General features: G+C 43.1%; 1 pseudogene; it reads right to left on the reverse strand.

The window, feature by feature from the left end:
* Positions 1-1832: 1832 nt before the first annotated feature.
* LOC121801005 lies at positions 1833-22335 on the reverse strand (annotated as a pseudogene).
* Between the last annotated feature and the right edge of the window lie 3677 nt (positions 22336-26012).

Below are 26012 nucleotides of genomic sequence, written 5' to 3' on the forward strand. Positions count from 1 at the left end.
TTTAAAATTTATCTTTAATAAAATTTATAATTTATTCATATAATTATATTAAAGCCATTATTAGTAATCAAAATCACATAAAATATAATTTTCAAACAATATTTTGAAAATATAGTCCCTACTAATATTTATTTCTGCGTCCGCCCCTAGTATAAATATATACATCAAACACAAAAAGAATCTAGGAGTACTATTTATTAACCGCTAATCAAAGTTGTGTCAACTCGTTGCATAATTGCTCCGAAAATATGGCAATGCCATTCGAAAGATATCACACAACTTCTAAAATAAGAAAACAAAAGAAAAACATGTAGTAAGAAATTGGATCAGAGATGATCTTGACCCTTATCTTTGGCCTTGATATTGGTGTTCCGGTCTATCACTCTCCCCTTCACAAACATGCTTTCTCCATTTTTCGTAATATTGGGTAATCTGTATGTCTGTGCAATGTATATTCCTCCGATCACCCCTAACATCATTGTGAAACCCTTCCCTATTAATCCCATATTTTCTGATCCCAACTTTTTTTTTTATCTATTTTTGGTTTTTTATAATGCTGTCTAGCGTCGGATTTGTCAAGAAAAAATTATATTGAATTGATAAGAAACTAGGTAATGAAAAGGTAAGAAACTAACAAGAAAGCCTAAATCTTCGCATGCAATATTTTCCATTGATTCAATCCAAGGCAAACCATTGGATGAAACTAAATTGAACTCCATGCCCAAAAAATCAGCCACAAAAATGAGGTAAAAAAATATATGCCACTATTCTACGTACGGTTAAAAAAGTATTCATATTTAGACTTTGCGCAAAATAAAATGGAAAAGAAGGTAATAAATTTATGTGTTTATTGCATCAATTTTCTTAATATAATACACATCTATTTATAGTAGTACTAAATGCTACCAATATAATCAATATTAGTATTAATTTCTCGATACTTTTTTATCTTCCCTCAATTATCACCTTGTTTTCCTAGGGTCAAGAGTTCTTCCATTTTCATTATGAACTAAGATAATAAAAAAAAACATAGGTGAAGGCGTGAAGCATAGAAATATGCACAAGTTGTAAAGAACAAGGAGAAACAATGAAGCAAGAGCCTGACTAATATGATGGAGCTGAGAAAGACTTATTATTTCCTTGTCTTTGTTGTGAGAAAGGCATGTGCACAAAAACACCACCACTTTTTTTTTAACCTTTAAAATCTTTCATTTTTGTTGTAAGATTTGGGCACCCTTATACAACTAAGATGCCGCTCGGTGCCCCATGGCTAATGAGATCAATTTACTACTCCCTCCATTCCACGACATGTGAGGCGTTTCTTTTGGATACAAGAATTAAAAGAGCGGTGTTAATATTATTAAAAAAAAAGTACAATGAGAAAGAAAAATTGTTAAGTTTTGTCAGAAGATGAAATTATCACACTAAACAAACGACTCAATTACAGTAAGACAAGATTTATACATTGCTTACATGAACATGAGTGTCCCAAACCGCTAATAACGGCTTCGCAAGCCATTCAGTTATATTGATAAAATTAATAATTGGAGGGGAATACAGCAGTCACATCAGATGATCCTACATTTTAAATTTAAATAGAATTTTGAAAGACCAGATAAATAAGCATATGTCTACAACAACAATCATGCCTAGTATTAATGGAATCTACATTCACTTATCAATGAGCAATCAGGAGGCTTAGCTATTGAAAATTTGTCCCACAACTTTCTCAAACAATAGGCAGTCAGTAAAGGAATCAGGGATGATGTTCTTACTTCTTATCTGTGCCAGCTTATTAATAGACCATTGATACGGACAAGCATTCTCCGAGTTCATTCAGCAAAAAAAACACCTGTAAACAAAAGCCAAATCATGGTCAACTTTAAGACATCACAAGAATGATAATCACAAATGTATATAGCCCAAAAAGTTTAACGCCAAAACACACTACCCGAGCCATTTTGTGGCCTTTTGTCAGATAAACCTGAAAATGAGTCAACCAACTGTTCTGCCAAACTACTCGGATCATCAATTAAAGTATGTATAACACTCTGCGTTCCTGCTCACTGGATCTTAGACTGAACCACGTCAGCAACTTCTGTCCGAAATCCTTCGTAATATGGCCCTCGCATTCCAGCCAACGGATGATCTTTATACTGTTAGAAATTCTTGTATTCATCTAATGAGCGCATCGGAAATTGCAGACAAGAATAACAGATCTAGACTCATAATTATATTGTAAGTTGAGCACGTAATACATAACGGAACTAAATCTTACTTGTTGTGTTGTTTTCTTCTACGATTATATCTGCAAGTTGAATCCACTACTATCGTGGTCCACGTGTATTCTGATCCGATGCAGGAACAATTCCTCGGTACAATCGTTCTATAGAGAAAGCTAGGAAATCTCTTAGTGAACGTAGCGCCGCTTTTCTCTCTTAGAAAATTAGGTTTTCTGTCTCTTATGTTCTCTACAATAGAGCATATATAATGTTAGAAGATATTGAAAGATATCGGAGAATATCACGGGAAATCAAGAGAAGATACGGGAGTATATTTAGCCTAAAATAGAGGAAACAATCAATGTAAATTAGGTTTTCCTTTTTTGTAAATATTGTGTAGTCTATATAATATGTAATCCCTATCATCTAATTACATTGAATAAGAATGATATCGATTACCCAACCTTTCGTCTAATATGGCCTCAGAGCAGATCTATCCTTGGCTCAGAAACGATTCATCATAGCCAAAATATACCTTTCCCGACCTATTTCCAGCCAAAAACCAACCGAGAAACCATAATCCTGCATCAAAATGTCAGAGGCAGAAGACACAAAACCGACCGAACAGATTACAAGCCTAAGGAATAGCAAAGGCATTACTGTTGCATTCAAATTGAATGGAAGAAATTACCCCCTTTGGTCATGATTGATCAAGGTGAAAATTGGAGGCCGAGGAGCCTACTCATACATCCGGAACGAGCCGCCGAACCCAGGGAGTAAAGGGTTCGACGAATGGGAGGAGAACGACTTGGTAGTGTTCTCGTGGATCATTGACAATATCGAAGACGATATCATCCCCGATTTCGCACACCACCAAACATCCAAAGCGCTGTGGGACAGCCTTGCGGTGACATTCGAGAACAAAGCAGATCGATATCTCATCTACAACCTGGAAGAACAAGCAATATACATCAAACAAGGCAACATGGACCTGGAGACATACTACCGGAAAATCCACGGACTATGGATTAACATCGATCGATGCCAGAAACAGCCGATCAGTTGCTGCGATAAAGGAATCGACCAATTCCGAGTGCATTCAACCGAGAAACGGTTAATCAAGTTCCTAACGGGACTGAATCAGGAGTACGACTCCATTAGGCGAGAGATCCTGAAGGAAGACCCTACTCCATCAGTCGAGGCTGCCTACGGCATGGTGAAGAAGGAGGCGGCTCGATTAAACATCATGCCACCGACGTCCTCTCCACCAACCGGAGGAGCACCTGGATTGGCCGATTCATCATTTAGGGGGGGGATCGGACAAGGGCTCGCCGCCCAAAGTCAGCGTCCCACGAACCGGAACGGGCCTCCACCGCCGCGCACCGTCGCTCCCAACCGCTCCAACCGACCGGACACCTCGAAATTATGGTGTTCACACTGTGGAAAGCAGAAACACACATGGGAGACATGCTTCAAGCGATTGGGATATCCAGAGTGGTGGGAGGAACGGCAAAATGCGAGAGCGACGACGGCCCAGGCGAAAATGGCCGTCGGAATAGGCGGTGAAGGAATCCCACAAAAAAGAGAAGGGGAAAACACTGGACAGGGTGCCGGAGTCCGATTGGAGGGTCAATCAGCCGGCGGCAACGTTCGAGGTGCCGGGAATTTCGCGGAACGGACGGAATCGAGGAGCGGCGCCGAGGGTGGAGGTAAAGGGTTTGGATTAAAACCAAACCCTAACTCATGTTTTGCTAAATATCAGTTTGTCCCCCCTGAAAAACAAAAATATCAGAAAAGACCCCGCCTTATTTCATGTTGGCCCCCAGACTATGATAAATTTGAAATTAAGTCCAGAACTTCCCTAATTTCCGAAAACACCCCAAATTTTGTGTCTAAAAATCAGTTTGCCCCCTTAATTTCCGCTGCATTCCATGTTCACCATGTATCTGATAGAAAATCGAAGGGTTGGATTTTTGACTGTGGAGCAACTGATACCATGACACCCGAAAAAGATGATTTTGTTAGCTTTAGTGAAGTGACAAAAACCTACATAAGAACAACTAATGTTAGAAGATATTGAAAGATATCGGAGAATATCACGGGAAATCAAGAGAAGATACGAGAGTATATTTAGCCTAAAATAGAGGAAGCAATCAATGTAAATTAGGTTTTCCTTATTTATAAATATTGTGTAGTCTATATAATATGTAATCCCTATCATCTAATTACATTGAATAAGAATGATATCGATTACCCAACCTTTCGTCTAATATATACATAATAGAATAATTGTAACATTGGACCAAGCCCAATAGAATTATTTCCTATTAATCTAATCTAGCCCATTAATCTTTCAATCTCCTACTTGGACTAGCATTAGATATAATACACAGCTCTAACATTGTGCCCTTGAGCGGATCAAAATACACATATAGTGTGACCCTTTAGGCCCTTATTATCGACGACGATCTAATCGAAGTCTGCACAAAACTCCTAGAATGTGTTGGCAACGTAGCTCGATATACGAAGGACGTTTACGTGAATTCGATAAACAAACCTTTACACAAAGTTTATAGTAATATCCTTTCATTCACGAACCACCCGATTGAGCCTAAGATTTGTCATGCGTCATCCAAATAGCTCAATCAATTTATCTCATCTTTATTAAATGACTCATTCGATCATATTTAATTACTTTAATTGAATATATCTTTGCATTGGCCAATGACTTAATGGTAAAGTAATATAGAGAATTTGAGTGTTCTCTCGAAATTCTAATCAAGGAATGAATCTCATTCTTGTCTCAACTACCATTTCCATTTATCTTATGATATACCCAATACAAGTCCGTGTCTCAATCCTCCTTTGGGAGGCAAAGCGTTGGACAAGATCAAAGCACATCACTCAACAAACAAAATGTGTAATGACCTCAGATCCAAGGACTATTACATACTTCATGTACTAATAAACTGTAGGCACTTAACAAAACAGTTTAATAGTAGGGTATACTAATACTCTCCTAAGTATACCATGTGTCCATCACGAGTATCTAATATCTCATAGTTGTGAGAACAACTACATTCTCGAAGAATGTGATGCAAACCACATGCTAAGCTATAACATATCATCAATATCCCATTCTTGATGATCATTGGTTATGACTATTTTAGAATTATACTATATCATTAATGTCTCACACCATTAACGACAATCATAATTCAAGGGAACAAATATTTAGAATAAATACAAACATTTCAAATAATTATTTCAATAAGTGCACAAAACCCATAGGAAATAAAATTTTCATATAATGTGATCAAGTAATATTGTCTCAACCCAAAATGTTTCTAAGACATATAACACTGTAACTCCCACTGATTCAAAGCCATCTACCAACATGCTTAACACCTAAGCTCTCAAAGTGCTTGTTGTGTTTTGCTATACATAACAGTTTGGTGAAAGGATCAGCCAAATTATCATCAGTGGGTACTCTTTCTAATTTTATGTCGCATCTTTCAGTTATTTCTCTGATCAGATGATATCTTCTGGGAACATGTTTGTTCCTGTTCGTAGCTCTGGGTTCTTTTGCTTGCGCAACAGCACCAGTGTTGTCACAATACAAAGGTATTGCACTATTGACACTTGGGATGACACACACTTCTTTAACGAACTCTAACAAAGCAACAACTTCTTTGGCAGCTTCAGAAGCAGCAATATACTCGGCTTCGGTGGTGGAATGGGAAGTTGTACCTTGTTTGGAACTATTCCAACTCACTGCTCCACCATTGAGGACAAAAACATATCCAGACTGAGACTTATAGTCGTCATGGTCTGTTTGGAAACTAGCATCAGTGTACCTAGTAACTGATAACTCTGGTTGTCCACCATAGACTAAGAAATATTCTTTAGTCCTTCTAAGGTACTTAAGAATAGTCTTAACAGTTTTTCAATGTTCCTCACCGGGATTTTGCTGAAATCTGCCTGTCATGCTAAGCGCATAGGCCACATCTGACCTAGTAGAAATCATGGCGTACATAATAGATCCTATAGCCGAAGCATACGGGATCCTTTTCATGTTGTCTCTTTCTTTATCATTAGAAGGACAATCCTTCTTTGACAACACAATGCCATGTCCCATAGGAAGAAAACCTTTCTTAGAATTCTCCATTGAGAAGTGTCTTAGCAACTTGTCTATGTAAGTGGATTGTGATAATCCTAACATCCTATTTGGTCTATCTCGATAGATCATAATTCCAAGGATATAGGAAGCATCACCTAGATCCTTCATCATAAAAGAACTAGACAACCACTCTTTCACGGATTGCATCATGGAACGATCACTTCCCATAATCAGGATGTCATCAACATATATGATAAGGAAGACAACGTTACCATTCTCTCGTTTACTATAAACACATGGGTCCTCTTTACTTCTGACAAAACCAATCGATTTGATTGTTCTGTCAAAACAAATATTCCAACTCCTCGAAGCTTGCTTAAGTCCATAGATGGACTTCTTTAGCTTGCACACTGCATTCGGCCTTTCTTTCGATACAAAACCTTCAGGCTGTGTCATATAGACATCACCTCCTAATTCTCCATTGAGAAATGTGGTTTTGACATCCATTTGCCAAATGTCAAAATTGTAGTATGCAGCAATTGCAAGTAATATCCTAATTGACTTGATCTTAGCAACTGGCGAAAAGATTTCATCATAGTCAATGCCTTCGCGCTGACTATAACCCTTTGCCACTAACCTAGCCTTGTAGATTTATTTTTCATAAGATACACATATTCATACCTTGATAAATCATCAGTAAAAGATATGAAGTACGAATAACCACCTCTTGCTTGAGTTGGAAACGGTCCACACACATCTGTGTGAATCAACTCTAGCAAATCTTTGGCACGTACCCCTTTCCCAGAAAATGGTTTACTTGTCATTTTCCTTTGAGACAGAATTCACAACCTCTATAGGATTCTAAATCAAGTGAAGTGAGATAGTCTAACTTTCTCAATCTTGCTATTCTTTTCTCATTAATATGACCAAGTCTGCAATGCCAAAGATAAGTTGCATTATTTTTATTACTTAGCTTAGGTCTTTTATTTTGCACATTGAGAATATTTCGTTTGTATTCAAGCATATATAATCCAATTTCAAGAGTGACATTTCCATAAAACAATCCATTAAAAGAAAACGAGCATCTGTTGTTTGCAAAATGGAAGGAAAAACCTTCAATGTCTAACATCGGAATGGAAATAATATTCTTTGAAATAACTGGAACAAAATAACAATTATGTAAATCTAGTCTATGTCCTGAGGGAAGATCTAATCCATAAGTTCCCACGCTTTCGGCAGCAACTCTTGTTCCATTTCCAACACGCAAATCAACTTCCTCAGGTCTCACTTTCTTGCAGTCACTTAGCCCCTGCACATTACTACAAATGTGTGAGCCACAAGTTGTATCTAATACCCAAGATTGTGAATTATTCATAGACATATTTATCTCAATGACAAACATACGTGAGCTCCCACTTTCTACATCTTGTGCCTTGAATTTTGGGTAGTCTCTCTTCCAGTGTCCCTTTTCATGACAGAAAAGACACTCATCCTTTGATAATTTCGACTTCTTATTGGCCCCTCCACTCTTAGGATTTAAAACAGCATCCTTAGATGCTTTCTTCTTCTGTTGCTGCTTATTCTTCCATTTCGAAGACTTCGTAGAAGAGCTCACCATGAGCACAGATTTTACCTTAGCAGTGGAAGACTCATAAGTCTTAAGCCTATTGTGCAGCTCTGGCAGCCCAACCTTCGTGTTGTTCATGCTGAAATTCACAATGAAATTCTCAAAACTACTAGGAAGAGACTGCAAAATTAGATTTGTTGAGACATTTGCGGGGAACACCGTTCCAATCGATGCTAACCTCTTAATCAAACCAATCATTTTCAGCACATGCTCAGAAACCTTGCTTCCATCATGAATCTTGCACTTGAAGAGATCGCGAAGTATCTCATACTCCATAATTTGAGCTTGTGAAGCATACAAACTCTCCAAGTGCTTAAGCATTTCATATAGTAACATGTGTTCATGTTGTCTTTGCAGTTCCAAACTCATAGATGACAACATGACACACTGAGCATCATAAGCATTATCAATGTGTTTCTAATGAGCTTCAACGTCAAACGTAGTGATGGGGTACGAACTAAACCCTAATGGCAAGCCCAATAACAGTGACGGCCCATCAGCCCAGGGCCCAAGAAAGAGTATCTGTTCGGCACCAAAGAGTTCGGCATGACCAAAGAGTTCGGACTCAGCCTACAGCTCGGTAAAAGCCGACCAGTCAAGCTCTCCTCTCAGATCGGCAAGAGCTGATCGGTAAAGTCCAGCAGTTCGGTCTCAGCATTCGACCGAACTAGGAGTTAGTGGACTCATGAAAGGCCTCCACGACCTCCACTATACCCACGATCTATTTAGTGGTACGAAGCAGTTATTGAGCAGTTATTGCTCACCCACGATCTTGTTAGTGGGGCTGCAAACCACGATCCTAGTTCAATGTATAAATAGGACTTAGATCAGATAGACAGGGTTAAGCTCTCTAGAGATAAAATACCATATAGCAAGTCTGTGTTGTAAGCTGTAATCCCAGATCAAGCAATACAATCTTGCCCTCCCTTCTTCCCGTGGATGTAGATTTACTTCAGTAAATCGAACCACGTAAATTCTTTGTGTCGTAATCTTCATTCTCTACCAGCATTTACTAACATCAGAAACTCGCGGATCCATCACTGGCGCCGTCTGTGGGAAACAGAGAACAAAATTTGTGATAAAGCGAATTTTTGATCCATTTTTTCCACCCAAAAAATGCATACCAGATCGCAGAGTACCCGTATTCCTGCCCGTGAGAACCAGGAGGAAGCCAATCCATCCCATAGGTCTGGAAAACAGCCTAGGGATAAATCCACCACCAGTTCTCATGGCGAAGGAACAAGCCGCTCCAAAAATCGTCCCACTGAGTCTTCCCAGCAGCCCGATTTGAATGAGGCTGTCAAGCAGTTTTTGGCGGCGAAGCAGGAGGAATTCTTAACCTTCCTGCGAAAAAGCCAAAAGCAGCCGGAGACGAAAACGACGGATTCTCCTTCTCCCTCCGCAAAAGAAAGTCACTACCGCAGTAGTGTCGCATCTCCCAGGAGAAAGAATCCCTGTCCCCAACATGTTCCAGTTCCTCCTCGGTACCGGAATCACAGGAGAACTCAATCTCCTCCATACCGACGAGATATCGGATTCGCCGTGTACGGAGCACTGAAGACTCCGTTCTCGGACGACATCACCCGAACTCCCCTACCACAGAACTACCGAACTCCGTCGATGACTTACGACGGGCTCGTGGACCCTCACGATTTCTTGGGGCGCTATCAATATAACATGGCGAACCAGGGTCTCAACGAGGTCCACATGTGCAAGCTGTTTCCCGAGCTGCTCATCGGGAACGCGAGAAGGTGGTTCGATAGCCTCCCCCAGGGCAGCATCAGATCTTACCGAGATCTAATGGATGCCTTCCACAGGAGGTTCTTTCAGAAAGCGGAAGCCCGAATCACTTCGGCTCAGCTGCTTTCCATTCGTCAAGGTCGCGACGAAAAAATCAGCGACTTTATGACAAGATTCCACAAGGAATGTCTGCAAGTAGACGATCTCAACGATCTGCTTGTCATCTCGGCATTCCAAAATGGAATCCTGCCCGGAGCTCTCTACAGGAAGCTCGTTGAGTGCGGTCCGCAGACAGCTCAGGAAATGTGGGACATTGCGGACCAGTACTCCCGGGCCGATGAGGCAGACCGTCGCAAACGGTCGTTAGACAGCTCATCGACCCGAGGAGACAGAAGGAAGCCCGATCATAGCGATCAGGGGCATCCTCGCCGGACTCCATTTGAAAGAATTCAAAGGGCTCCGGTGCAAGACAGATTGGGACCTCGTCTCAATCCCGAGAAGCCGCCCGCTCAGTTCGTACCGCTGAACAAGCCGAGAGCGGAAATTTTCAAACTGCACGCTGACCTATTCGAAAAGCCAAAGCGGATGACGAAATCAGCCGCGCGCCGACCACAGGATAGCTACTGCTCCTACCATCAAGACCACGGTCACGATACTGAGGAGTGCAGAAACTTGGCTGCAGGTATCGATGTTCTTGTGAAGGCAGGGACATTGAAAAAATACCGAAGCAAGCAGCCAAAGAAGAATAAAAAGCAGAGTGGTGCGAACTGCGCTCCTCAGGATCCGAAAAGGCAGCCGGATCCCGAAGACGATGACGAGCCGCAATATGATGGAGTAATCCAGACTATTGACGCTCTCCCTGCCGGGAAGACCAAGTCGTCCCTAAAGTCAGAGCGCAGAGGCTCCAATCGAGAGGAGCCAACGCATAAAAGGCTGAAGCAGGACGAAGTGATTACGTTCTCGGCTGCTGATCCCGTCCCGGCCATCTCTCCTCACCAAGACGCCATTGTCATCCAAGCCGGAGTGGCAAACAAACTGATCCACAGGGTGTTTGTGGATACAGGAGCGTCGGTTAGCATTCTTTTTAAAGAGTGCTTCGACAAACTAGAAGTGGACCCAGCTCGGCTCAGTCCGGCTCCGCTTCCCCTGAAGAGCTTCACCCAGGAGGACACCTGCCCTGAAGGTATTATCAGCCTTCCGATCACGGTGGGGAAAGCGCCTACTAGCTCCAGTACGATGATTGAGTTTTTCGTGGTGAAAGCTCGGTCCCCGTACAACGTCATCCTGGGAAGAGACTGGCTCAACACAGTTCGGGCCGTTTGCTCCACCTATCACCTCACCATCAAGATCCCTACTAAAGGAGGGATAGCGGTCATCCGAGGTGACCAAAAGAGAGCAAAGGAATGTCTGCAAATTGCGCTTAGAAGTGCCGAGCAGTCAGATCGGCACCACCAAGCATAGCAATCACAGCAGCCGGAGTCAGAGGCGATGACCGAAGTCATACCGGAGCCGAACTCGATGACAGTTCAGCTGTACGAAGACGATCCATCCAGAACGGTTAAGATCGGCTTCGCGGGAACGCCCCTACTTCGGGAAAAAACCATCCAGCTCCTCAAGGAGTATAAAGACGTCTTTGCATGGTCTCCGTTGGACATGACCGGAGTGCCCCCCGAGGTAATCACTCATCGGTTAAATATTGATCCTTCAGTCCGGCCGATAAAACAGAAGCAAAGACTCTTTGCGGCAGAACGAAGTCAAGTCATCCATGACGAAGTCCGTCAATTATTGAAGGCGGATGTGTTATTCGAAGTGAAGTATCCTTCGTGGGTGGCCAATCCTGTCATGATCAAGAAAAAGGAAGGAGGATGGCGGATGTGCATAGATTTCACCGATCTAAATAAGCACTGTCCCAAAGATTGCTATCCCCTTCCGAACATAGATAAAAAAGTAGAAGCTTTGATAGGCTTTGAAATTTTTTGTTTTCTTGATCTGTACAAAGGATACCATCAAGTTTTAATGGATGAGATTGACGCTTCAAAAACGGCCTTCATTACTGATTTCGGCATTTTCGCTTATAAAAAGATGCCATTCGGTTTAAAGAATGCCGGAGCCACTTATCAAAGGATGGTAGACAAGCTTTTTCGGCACCTGATTGGAAAGGAGGTCGAAGTGTATGTTGACGATATAGTCGTCAAAAGCAAAAGCACTTCGGAGTACGAGCACAACCTCAAGTCCACTCTCAACGTGCTCAAGAAAGCCAACCTCAAACTTAATCCCCAAAAGTGTACCTTTTTGGTAGATTCGGGAAAGTTTCTGGGTTGTTGGGTTTCAAAGGACGGACTCAAGGCAAACCCCTCAAAAGTTCAAATCGTTCAGAACATGGCAATGCCGAAGTCCATACATGACGTGCAAAGGCTAACCGGATGTCTAGCCGCACTGAATCGATTCCTTTCCCAAGCAGCCGAAAAGCAACTGCCGTTCTTCAAGGTGTTGAAAAAGGCACCAAAGTTCGAGTGGGGAGCCGAGCAGAAAAAGGCCTTTGACGAGCTCAAAAGTTATCTAGCCGAGCTTCCTATTCTCTCTGCTCCAACCGAAGCCGAAGTAATATTCTTATACTTAGCGGCATCGGATCAAACCATCAGCGCGGTGCTTGTACGAGAAGAAGGCCTAAAGCAGCTTCCCATCTATTTTACAAGCCGAGCATTAAGAGGTCCAGAAACCAGGTATCAACCACTGGAAAAGATTGCTCTGGCATTAGTAAATGCAGCAAGGAGACTGCGGCCATACTTCTATGCTCACAAGGTATGCGTCTTAACTGATCTGCCACTTCGGCAAGTGTTGACCAAACCAGAAGCATCAGGCAGAATCGCCAAGTGGGCTATAGAGTTGGGAGAGCACACAATTGAATATCTACCTCGGAAAGCCATCAAGGGACAAGCCTTGGCAGATTTTCTTGCGGAAGCAAAGTTCGATCAAGCAATTCCTGTTATTGCCGAACAGAAGAATTCTGCCAATGCCGAACTAGCACAGCCCTTGGAATCCGAAGTAGAGCCGCCGGACTGCTGGAGCGGATTCGTAGATGGAGCTTCAAACAAGATGGGAAGTGGAGCTGGTATTCTACTTGTCGCTCCCGACGGACACGAGGTAACCTACTCACTTCGGTTCCTATTCCCCACTACTAATAATGAAGCCGAGTACGAAGCCCTCCTGGCCGGACTCCAGTTAGCGCAAAGTCTGCTCGTCAAATCTCTCAAAGTCCATTGTGATTCACAAGTCATAGTAAATCACATGTTGGGTACAAGTGAAGCTCGTGACGAGAGAATGAAGAAGTATTTGGACAAAGCGCGAAGCATCAGCCGAAGTTTCTCCTATTTTCGGATAATCCGCATTCCTAGAGCGGAAAATAGCCGAGCAGATACCTTAAGTAAGTTGGCCTCAGATCCGAGCTCAAAGGCGGAAGAATTAATGCATCGAAGCATTGATGAAGCCGAGGTACATTCAGTATCCAGCTCGCCGAACTGGATGACGCCGATCTTGCAGTATCTGGATCAAGGACAATTGCCCGAGGATAAGAGAGAAGCTCGGAAGATCACGTGCCGAGCACTTCGGTACGAACTTCATGAAGGAGTCCTCTTTAGAAAGTCTTACCTCCAGCCGTTATTGCGGTGCGTAGGACCAGAAGAGACGGACTACATCCTCAGAGAAGTTCATGAAGGATCGTGCGGTAGCCACATCGGAGCCAGAGCTTTAGCTAAAAAAGTTCTGAGATGGGGATATTATTGGCCAACCATGGTACAAGAGGCAGTGCAGCTCGTCAAGAAGTGTACGAAGTGCCAAATTCATGCAAATGTCCCAAGGATGCCGCAGACCGATCTATACACTATGCAAAGCCCTTGGCCTTTCATGCAATGGGGCATAGACATAGTGGGACCACTTCCTCAAGCTCCTCGGCAAATGAAATTCCTTATCGTTGCCGTGGACTACTTCACGAAGTGGGTGGAGGCTGAACCATTAGCTACGATAACGAGCTCAAAGGCATTGGACTTCGTCTGGAAGAACATAGTGTGCCGATTTGGCATACCCCACATCCTCATCTCGGATAATGGGACTCAGTTCACCGACAAGACGTTCAAGAATTGGTGCCAAGAGCTGAACATTCAACAGCGGTTCACTTCGGTCTCCCATCCCCAAGCAAACGGACAAACGGAAGTAACGAACCGGATTCTGGTGAAAGGGTTAAAAGCTCGGTTAGAACAAGCCAAAGGACAATGGGTAGAAAATCTCCCTCAAGTCCTATGGTCCTACCGAACTACACCCAAAACCTCCAACGGTGAAACTCCGTATAGTCTGGTGTACGGCACTGAAGCCGTAATTCCGGTGGAGATCGGCGTACCCAGTCCCCGAACTCTAAATTTCTCCTCAGAAATGAATGACGATGGACTGAGAGCAGAACTAGATCTCGCCGAAGAAAGAAGAGAATTGGCGTGCATAAAAGCAGCCAAGTATAAGGAGCAAGTAGCCCGGTATTATAACCAAAGGGTGAAAAAGCTTCAATTTCAAGTGGGAGATCTCGTCTTGAGAAACAACGAAGTAAGCCGAGCAGAAAAGCTGGGCAAACTCGAGCCCACATGGGAGGGTCCGTATCGGGTGTCAGAAGTCCTCGGCAAAGGGTCTTATAAATTGACTCACATGTCAGGAGAACAAGTACCCCGAACATGGCACGTCTCCAACCTCAAGAAGTTCCACTTGTAAGAGACAAGGTCCGGTCAGTCTGTCTTGTGTCTAGTTCGGTCATAGGGGTACATGTTTTTATTTGTTTGTTTTTTACTTGTACCTTTTACTTGTCGTTTTATAAAAAGTTTAAAGTTTTTTTCTTTCATCTTTTTCATTTTTTCTCTATGTGTTTTGTCTCTATGTGCTTGTCGTCTCTTACAAATGGTACCAAGGTATATCGTTCTTTAAAGACTGATCCCCTTTTTAGATCGATTATTAAAGACTATTGTGAGTCCAAGCTTCTAAGGAGGATGTAAGACCACAATTCAGCTTAACAAGCAGTCCGTCTGAAACGAACTGCAATAAGCCAACGATTGTGAGTCCAAGCTTCCAAGGAGGATACAAGACCGCAATTCAGCTTAACAAGCACTTCGTCTGAAACGAACTGCAATAAGCCAACGATTGTGAGTCCAAGCTTCTCAGGAAGATACAAGACCACAATTCGGCTTAAGAAATAAGCACTTCGTCTGAAACGAACTGCAATAAGGGAAAGTCCGATCCACGCGATAAACCTCGCCGAATTAGGACGACCAAGTTCGGTCAAAGAAGTTTACCTCATAAGACCGGGGACGACCATGTCTAGTCAAAGAGGTTTACTGCATAAGACCACTTCGGTTAACTGGGAAAGTCCGATCCACGCGATAAAACTCGCCGAATTAGGACAAGGGAAAGTTCGATCCCGGCGACAAAAATCGCCAAATTAGAACACAAACCAAGTCCGGTCAAAGATGTTTATTTCATCAGACCAAAGACGAGTCCGGTCAAAGATGTTTATTTCATCAGACCAAAGACGAGTCCGGTCAAAGATGTTTATTTCATCAGACCAAAGACGAGTCCGGTCAAAGATGTTTATTTCATCAGACCAAAGACGAGTCCGGTCAAAGATGTTTATTTCATCAGACCAAAGACGAGTCCGGTCAAAGATGTTTATTTCATCAGACCAAAGACGAGTCCGGTCAAAGATGTTTATTTCATCAGACCAAAGACGAGTCCGGTCAAAGATGTTTATTTCATCAGACCAAAGACGAGTCCGGTCAAAGATGTTTATTTCATCAGACCAAAGACGAGTCCGGTCAAAGAAGTTTACTTCATAAGACCAAGGACCAAGTCCGGTCAAAGAAGTTTACTTCATAAGACCGAGGACAAGTACGATGAAATTTTTTCGCTAAGCTGTAAATACAGTGTTAGAAGCGAAAACAAAATTTCATTTTTCAAATCTTGTTCGGCATACAACTCCGCTACCCTACAAAATGGCGTTACGCTATTACAAAGGACTATTCTACTGTCCAGGGTTGCTGAAGTTAAGCCACCTATCTGCAAAATCCTCTGGAAGCCGAGTTCGGTTGTTCCGAGCAGATGAAGAATAAGCAGGTCGACGAGATGCTATCCTCGACCCAACGCCTCTTCCCCGAGCCCGAGAAGTTCTAACACCTCGGCGATGAAGAGTCTCTGCAATAAGCATCTGCTGATCTTGCTCGCTCATAGTCACAGCTCCTCGGCGAATTTCAGTCCGTCCCTGTCTTGACGATTCCGGGTGCTCCTGAGCCCGTTCTCGTCTTGACGTTTCCGGCTGTTCCGGAGTTCGTTGTTGACTGGGAGTAGGATTTTGAACAAGGGAACCAGAGGTTTGATCTGGAGTGCGAGCATCTGTTGCCACGATATGCCGAAGGAATCTTTCTATGGAGGGGCGCCGAGAAAGAACAATGTTGTACCGAGAAGCCCAGCGCCGCAATGATTTCACAACTTGTTGGCAAGCCGAGCTCTCCAGCGCATTGTTCCTCCGGAGTACATGATATTCCTCCCACAGTTCGTCAACTCGACTCTGAACATCTGATATGGTCACTCCCCCGCGCACACGGATGTAATCCTCGTACGCAGTCCTCTCAGCAATGGTCGTATTCAGCTCGGCCTCCAGATCCTTCTTATCGGACTCTAAGTCCTTATTATCGGCCTCCAGCTTCACTAAACGAGCCAGAAGCTCGTCATTCTTCGTCTGATCGGCTATAGCTCTTTTCTCAGCTTCGTCTAAAGCCGAAGAGTACAGCCGTTTCCAGTGAAGTATCTCCATCTCCTTGAGTACAAAGCAGCTATATTAGTTCGGCAGCTGTACCGAGCAGATAGTAAAATACAACAGGAATAAAGGCGAGTACGAAAAGCTATACGAAGACAAGTGTGGAGAATTTTTCATTCACAAGGAAAATTTTTACACTAGGAGGGCTTCAAGGCCATTTTACAAGGAAGAAACTAGACTAAGAGAAGGGAGACGAAATCATACTCCGCCAGCTTCGTCTCCGGCTCCTTGGTCTGGTTCAGCTTCTTTCTCCTGAGCTACCTCAGCCTCGGCCTCGCATCCTGCCGGCCTCGCCTCCGCCTCCTGATCGGCTTCCTTCTCCGGATGCCCGGCCCGCTCGACTTCGGCCTCCAGCTCCAGCGACTCGGCCTCACCCTCCCCGTTGTAAGTCGAAGCGGGTGAAACGGGTCCCACGGAGGCAAAGATAGCCTCCAGGTTCTCGTCCCGATCAGCTCGACAACTCCGGACTCGGTCTGCAGAAAGCAGGACCGAGGATGAAGCGAGCTCCTCAAGGAGCGGCAGATTCTGAAGCCGAGCTGCTATCTCACGGCTGTACAGAGGCAACACGACGTCGGCCCCCTGCTCGCCCTTATCGGTAATTAGCCTTACCAGACTACCGACAAAGGCCGAGAACTGGCTGCTCAAAAAGAGTTTCTCCGTGTAAACACGGAGAGCCTCCCCCTGGGCAGCCACGGCGGCAGCCTCCTTCTGAGCCTCCCGGTGCTTCGTCTGCTCTTGCAGGATGATGAGCTGGTTTTTGGCTGACCGGGCTTCATCCTGAGCCGAGATCCTAGCAGCTCGGGCCCTCTCAAATTTGGCCTCAGCCTGTTCGGCCAGACTACGAGCAAGATGCAACTCCTTCTGCATCTCCTCGTAGTCGTGGGATGCTTTGGAGAGCTCCACGGAGACGAGCTTGGCTCTCTGAAGATGAACAAGGAAAAAACTCAACACAATGGCCATCAAAAAATGTGGAAAAGAAGCCAAGTCAGAAAGCTTACCTCCACAAAATTCGTCGGCCATTGAAAAGGCTCAGGGACGTGTTCCGGGATGTCTGCAACCACCTCGGAGATGACCAGGTCTTTCCCCGGCACTCTTGGGGACTCATGAAATTTCCCCTTCCCTTTAGCCGAACACTGCTCCGGCTCTTTCGGATCCGAAGAAGAGGTTTTTTGCCTCTTCGGATTCTTCTCGGCTTCAGACGCCGAGCGAGGGGCTCTCTGCCTCTCCGGCTCCACAAGCTCGGAGGACTTTCGGATAGCCTTATTCAACATGTACACTGCCAAAAAGCAAGAAAGCCAGGTTAGTTTTCTTCGTTAAAGCAGTAGAGCATAAAGATAAAGAGAAATCCTCACCCTCGGCCTCTTCGTCCGAAGACGAGATGTCGAACACGACGTCGCCCTTGACGAGCTCAGACTCCGGGTATTGTTTCCTAACTATGGGAATCTTGTTGAGCTCGCCATCGAGCTCGTCCAACGGTTCAGGCCGAGGATGACGGATAACGGACTTCGGCCCTCTCCAGGGAAAACTAGGAGCCGCGGTCCTATCATAGTAGAAGAAGCGGTTTTGCCACTTCGGCCACTTCGTTTTACAAAAGGCCCTAAAGGGCTGTACAGGGATCAAGTAAAACCAAGACCCCTTCCTCTTAAATTGAAAGAATTTAAGGATCGCCTTCAAAGACAAATCCCTTCCTAACCTACGGAGTTCGGCAGCGAAGGCCGACAAGTGCCTCCAAGAGTTCGGAGTCACCTGGCCTAAAGGAAGCTGAAAAAAATCTAGTAAATCTATAAAGGCAGAAGGGAGGGGGAAACGAAGCCCGCATTCTAAGCAGGCCTCGTACACGGTGGCGTAACCCTCCGGCGGGGAGTCAGCCCTATGAGCACCGTCAGGTACCACCGCCTTCCCCCCAGGAAAAAAGTATTTTTCGGGTAGGGATATCACAGTATCCTTACTCAAAATACTATGGAAATACTCTACGGTCTTCTCCCCGGACTCTTTCCGGCCAGAAGACCCCTTACCGCCTCTCCTACTGCTACCCGACTCCGAAGAAGAAATAGAAGCCATTTTCCTTACTTTTTGAAGGTGAAGAAAGTCTGAAGAAGCTCTTGAAAGCGGAAGAAAATTTCTCGAGAAAGAGAGAGTATAGAAGACGCAACAGCAAAAGTGTTCAAATGAGGAAGAAAGAGCATATTTATCAGATTCGGGAAAGATTTCGAGATCGTTGCGCTGCTTCGAATTCCACCTTTTCAGGATTCAACGGCCGGATTTTACTGTCGCATTTAATGCAGGCACGCGCAAGGCACGTCCCCTGACGTCAGCCTCCCCCTTACCGTTATCCAGAATGCCGAAGTGACTCACCTCGCCGAAGTGATTCACTTCGCTTTTCGGGGGGGGGTAGTGATGGGGTACGAACTAAACCCTAATGGCAAGCCCAATAACAGTGACGGCCCATCAGCCCAGGGCCCAAGAAAGAGTATCTGTTCGGCACCAAAGAGTTCGGCATGACCAAAGAGTTCGGACTCAGCCTACAGCTCGGTAAAAGCCGACCAGTCAAGCTCTCCTCTCAGATCGGCAAGAGCTGATCGGTAAAGTCCAGCAGTTCGGTCTCAGCATTCGACCGAACTAGGAGTTAGTGGACTCATGAAAGGCCTCCACGACCTCCACTATACCCACGATCTATTTAGTGGTACGAAGCAGTTATTGAGCAGTTATTGCTCACCCACGATCTTGTTAGTGGGGCTGCAAACCACGATCCTAGTTCAATGTATAAATAGGACTTAGATCAGATAGACAGGGTTAAGCTCTCTAGAGATAAAATACCATATAGCAAGTCTGTGTTGTAAGCTGTAATCCCAGATCAAGCAATACAATCTTGCCCTCCCTTCTTCCCGTGGATGTAGATTTACTTCAGTAAATCGAACCACGTAAATTCTTTGTGTCGTAATCTTCATTCTCTACCAGCATTTACTAACATCAGAAACTCGCGGATCCATCACGTAGCAAACTCAAGAGATTCCTTATCGGGGATGACACCGATTGGTTTGTCCAGGACATACCCAACCTTGTCATGCCTTAGCACCAAGCGCAAACAACGGAGCCAATCCGTGAAATTTGACCCAGTCAACTTGTTTGTTTCCATCAAACATTTGTAAGCCAAGTTTGACATTTTATCTGAACAGAAAATAAAATGAAAGCAAATCAGAAAAGCATATAAAAATCACATTTGTACCACTAATCAAACAAAAGGTTTATTGTATTGATTAGCTCCCACTAATTTAACATATATTATGTCCCCCAAACATAAAATACGAATTTATATCTAATATAAATTTTAGTGGTACAAGATCCAAGTCTATATTATTGCAGCCTCTGCGAGGGCTGATGACTACAATAATATCACGAGGTAGGTCTCCAAGCCAATTGTAACAATAATTTTACAATTCTTGGTTTATTAATCTAATTAATATGCGTCCATAAATCATTTGGTTGCGAGGGCTACTCAAAATAATTTAAGCAAGTCAACCACATCACACGATGCCAACTATGCATCTATGAATGAGCCTTAACCTTGTGGATTTAGAGTAAACACGAGGGCGCAAAACTCGTGGTCAAAAAGGCTAGGAGCATCAAACAATTGTGATGGACGACGCGTTTGTTTCAAAACAAGACTTATATTTGTGATACTAATTGTCAATTTAATATCTAATATTAAAATCTTAAACAATTACTGGGCGCCGCCTACCCAGACATAGCATAACACGGACTACACATACTGGGCGCCGCCTACCCAGACATAATATAACACGGTCTCTAACTACTATAGTTAAATAAACAAGCATAAATCAAATAACATGCTTATCACATAAGATATCAAATAATGCTCAACAAATAAAGTTAAATTTTATTCTCCAATTAAATGTGGATTTAAAATTATATTAATTTAAAATTATTCTAATAAAATTTATTAATCCAATTAATAAACTAATTAGGGATACTTTATACTTAAATTGATTCTGAATCAATGTATACAATCAAAATTACTGCAACAATCCCTCTATTCACAACGATCTGATTAAGGCGATATTCTCAAAATATTAGATTTGTTTGGGTTGATTGTTAATTAAATTAATCAATTCATCCTCAATGGCGTCGATCAAAGATATGGATTTCAACGCCACCGCTTCTTCACACGATTATACAAATAATACTTAGTTTTGGTGTCAACAAACACAGAATCATTAATCCACTGCACAGTCGTAATAAATCCATCAAAAACCCCCTTGAATCTCCTTCAATAAAATTTATCGCAATTCGGCTTTCTTTAATTTCAAAATTGTGGAAATCTGATTCCCATGTTTCAAACAATTCTCGAAACATTGAAGTTTGAAATCTAATTTCTAATCTTTGAAATCTAATTTCAGTTTATGTCGAGACTGTTAAACCAAGTATAAAGGTTTGATTTCTGAAATCGCCACATATAATCAAATTACAAAACAAATTATGAATCGAGCCCCGGGCTCTGATACCACTGTTAGGAATTCTTGTACTCATCTAATGAGCACAGCGGAAATTGCAGACAAGAATAACAGATCTAAATTCATAATTATATTGTAAGTTGAGCACGTAATACACAACAGAACTAAATCTTACTTGTTGTGTTGTTTTCTTCTACGATTGTATCCTGCAAGTTGAATCCACTACTATCGTAGTCCACGTGTATTCTGATCCGATGCAAGAACAATTCCTCGGTACAATCGTTCTATAGAGAAAGCTAGGAAATCTCTTGGTGAACGTAGCGCCGCTTTTCTCTCTAGAAAATTAGGTTTTCTGTCACTTATGTTCTCTACAATAGAGCATATATATATAATAGAATAATTGTAACATTGGACCAAGCACAATAGAATTATTTCCTATTAATCTAATCTAGCCCATTAATCTTTCATATACAATATTCAAAGTTCTCATCCAAGCATAGATCGTTCTGAACTTGGAACGGGGATCCGTTTGTCAGAGTGCTATCCGAATCATGTCTCTCCCAATTGCCGCTATGTTGTCTTTTATCGCAACCAACCAGCTTCAAATCAGCAGGTACTTCTCCACATTTTCTGTGTATGCCTTGAGAAATAGCATCATCTGCCTTAACTGCTTGCCCTAGAGTGCACCCGTTTTCTTCTTCTCTATATGACTCAACAGCAGGCGTGAACTCCTCATTCTGATCAGGTACGGAAGCAACATTCAAGTCAAGTTGACGAGCAACAGAAGGCTGCCTGGCTTGCTTAGCATCAAGCTTGACTACTGCATGATCATTAACACATCTATTCACATGTAAACCATAAAATGACTCATGCTGCAGCCAAGCGAGCTTCAATATTCTTCCTAGATCTTGAACCTTGAATCCTGAGTCTAGTTCTATTTCTTCAGTCCTGTGGTTTTTCGTGGAACTAGAGCTCCCTCCATGCGATGCATCCACTCCTGGTCTTTCAGCACTAGAATAATGGTTCTCGTGAATAAGCTGTACACTCTTTGTAAAGAACTTCATTTCGGAGTGTCCAGAATCACCATCTTCTGTATAAGATATGATCCGAAACGAGTATTCCATGCAAGGCTGCAGATTCGATATCCATATCCTCCTTTGATCTCTTGGAAAGACAAAAACAGGCTCTTTAGAGTAAACCTCTACTCTTTTCTTGCAATACCAGAGTTTGTATCCCTTAATGGCGTTCATTGATGCAGTTGATAATTCAATCAACAGAAGTGCCTGTTGAAAGATATGAGTATTATTCATTCAACTTGTTCAGAGAATTACAATAGGTACGCCTCCTTTAAATAGGCCAAAGGTTACATAAAATTGGCAAGATTTGCCATAATACTCATTCCCTAATTAATTTTTTTTCCTTGCTTACCTATTTTCCTTACTTACATATTTTCCTTTCTAACACTCCCCCTCAAGTTAAGTAATGGGATTACCGATACTTAACTTGCCCAATACCTCATGGAAGCTTCTTGCATCGGCAGCTTTCGTGAGTATATCCGCCAACTGATCTTCAGATCTCACAAAAGGAAGTTCTACCGTCTTGGCCTCTATATTGTCCTTGATGAAATGTCGATCCACCTCGACATGTTTTGTCCGATCATGCTGAACTGAATTTTCAGATATACTGATTGCCGCCTTATTATCACAGAACAACTTACATGACTTCTGTGAGTTTAAGTTCAACTCAGTCATCAATTTCCTCAGCCACAGAATCTCAGTCAAACCACTCTTAATCCCTCGAAATTCAGCTTCTGCACTTGACAAGGCTACCACTTTCTGTTTTTTGCTTCTCCACGTGACAAGATTTCCTCCCACAAAGGTAAAATATCCAGCAGCTGATTTTCTGTCATTTGGGTTCCCTGCCCAATCAGCATCCGTGAATCCATGAATCTCTAAATGTCCATGATTCTCGAATAGAATCACATGGTTCGCTGTCCCTTTCAGATATCGAACAATCCTTAGTGTTGCTTCCCAGTACCCAGTCCCACCTCGTTTGCTTAAACTCATTCAAAATATGTTCACGTTTTCACATAAAATCACATTTTGAAAGAAAATCCCACCTCGTTTGCTTAAACTCTCAAACGAGCGTTCCTCGACTTGGTTTCACTTGACGTGCGACGACGTCCCCTTAAACAATAAATATTTTTTAAAATTAGACTTGAGCAACTATTTATTTTTCATGCATGCATTCCTAAGTGTGCGATTATTTTTACTTTCTTCTTCCTAAATCCATAAAAACCTTGAGTATAAATTAAATCAAAAGATTTAATTTATTTGGGACTTTGCCGAATTATTCGAGCATTAGTTAAATTTCAAATATTTTAACTTTATCGTCGTGGAATTAATTAACGGCTATCCATCATTTAATTTGGCAAAACATTAGGAGAGTCTATAAATTAAATTCAATGTTCTTGTCATAGTAGTGTTTTAATTAGCAGCCCATTCTATGATTCCATCGATCATTAGTCCATTCTCAATTAAATTTTCTTGGATTAAGTATAAAATGTAATTGGATAGGTGAGGTCCAATTGAATTAAATTCTATGGTCTAAATTTTATTGAGGGCAGAGGCCCAAAAACGTGTGCCCAAATAATTTAAATAAAAGAGCCCAATTCTTTTCTCTCTTTTTTTTATGAACTCCTTGGCCCAAATGAAGGAATCCTAAGCCCAATAACAAAAAAAAATGAAAAATGCCCAAATCTATCCTCCCTATCCGTTGGCTCTCCCTTTTTTTCCCTCTTCTCTTTTCCTCAATTTAATTTCTAAAATCCCTAATCCCTCTCTTCTCCAAAATCGATAGCCTCCGCTCTTCGGTGAACTTTGCCGATTCGCCACCCCCGTTTGCCGCCATGCACCGCCTTCGATTCTCCGTCGCGAGTGTCGCGACGGCTCTCCTCTCTTCCCCTCTCTCTTTCTCGAGTTTTCTCCCACTTGTTGCGCTCTACGCCGAGCTCCAGCGCGTTTCCTCTCAGGCGGAAACGGTGTTGCCGCCGGCGTCAATTTCTCGCGGTGTTGTCACTGTGTTACGTGGTAACTCAACTCACACACTCTGATCACGTAACTCACACAATATTTGGGTTTTAAGCACCGGATCTTATTGATAAACACAGCAACGGAATTACAATGCAAAAGGAAAGGAATGATAACGAAAAGACTCTGCACCGTAGTGACAGAAATCCTAACCAACCAAGCACACACACAATGACAATGAACAATCAGCTACAATCTAGTATTTATACTCTGTTAGCTCCTTCTCTCTCTCCTAGTCATCGAGCCAATTCTTCCTTCTTAGAGTGGTCCACGTGGCATTTATTCTTGTTACTTAACTACTTGATCCTACGCGCTCCCGGTGCATGAGTCACGCTACATGTTGCATGCGACTGAGCTCATCGAGCATGCAACATAACCTCCCCCCTAAGGTTCCTTGTCCACAAGGAACGAAGGAAACCATGTAGTAATTTCATCAGCAAACTCCCATGACGCATCAGCTGGGGACCTTCCTGTCCAGTGAATCAACCATTGTGCGACAGCCCGATTCTGACGCTTCACCATCCTTCTCTCCAAGATAGCCAAGGGAAAGGCATCGCCTATATGAGAAATCGAAGGGAGGTCAGGGACTGGACCAGTAGGCGGTGTAGAAGCCCGCAGCTGCGAGACGTGGAACACATTGTGTATCTGAGACGACGCAGGCAAGTTCAGCTTATAGGCAACCTGACCAATCCTGTCTAGAACTTGATAGGGACCAAAAAATTTTGGCTCAAACTTGTGATGTCGACCCTTCACTGAACGTTGCTGGTAGGTTTGCAGCTTGACTAACACCCAATCACCCACAGCAAAGAGCCTATCCGAACGGTGCTGATCCACCTGCTTCTTCATACGATCAGTTGCTCTTTGAAGATTAGCCTTAAGGTGTTGAACCTGTTCTTTCCTATCTCGTAAAAACAGATCAACCGCCTCCACATTTGAATCACCCGGAAAGTACGGCATATGGAGTAGAGGAGGGAAACCATAGAGAGCCTCAAACGGCGTCATTTTTATACTGTTATGGAAGTTGGTATTGTACCAATACTCTGTGATAGACAACCATTGTGCCCAAGAGTGAGGTTGCTCCCCAACAGTGCATCTCAAATAACATTGAAGACATCGGTTAACCACCTCGGATTGCCCATCCGTCTGGGGGTGGTATGCAGTCGAGTACAAGAGCTCCACACCCAACATATTGAAGAAATAGTAGCAGGTACTCCATGTAACTTGAAAACATAATCCAAAAAAGCAGTAGCAACCTCTTTCGCCGAAAACGGGTGTGATAAAGCCATAAAATGAGCATATTTGCTCAAGAGATCGACAACCACTAGAATAGCATTCTTCCCTTTTGAAGTGGGAAGAGCCTCAATAAAGTCCATCGTCAAATCAGTGAAGAAAAATTGTGGTATAGGAAGAGGTTGTAATAGACCGGCTGAAGGGGAATTGTCTGCCTTGAAACGTTGACACACAACACAGACACGAACAAATTCCCGAACCTCCTTCATCATCTTAGGCCAATACACCACTGCTGCTAGCCTTTTGTAAGTAGCCAAGGCGCCCGAGTGCCCTGCCATTGCCGACTCGTGGAAGGTAGCCATGAGTTGGGCCTTGAGCGCGAGATCCTGCCCAACCACCAATCTGCCCCGCCGCCGTAGCTCACCATTCTTCCAGGAGTATTTCGGGTGAGAAGCAAAATCTCTCTCCTTGTCTGCAATCAGCTGTTGTACCGTTTCATCTGCTGACCAGGAGCTCTTCACCTTAGCCATAAGCTCCAACGGAAACATGTAAGATGGGAGTGTAAAAACCGACAGAATTCTCCACTCCCTTCTTGTATCGAATCTCGTAATCAAAGTGCATAAATTTCGCCATCCATGCTTGCTGCGTTGGTGTAGTCAGCCTCTGCT

Source organism: Salvia splendens, chromosome 4, assembly GCF_004379255.2.
Source record: "Salvia splendens isolate huo1 chromosome 4, SspV2, whole genome shotgun sequence".
Lineage (NCBI taxonomy): Eukaryota > Viridiplantae > Streptophyta > Magnoliopsida > Lamiales > Lamiaceae > Salvia > Salvia splendens.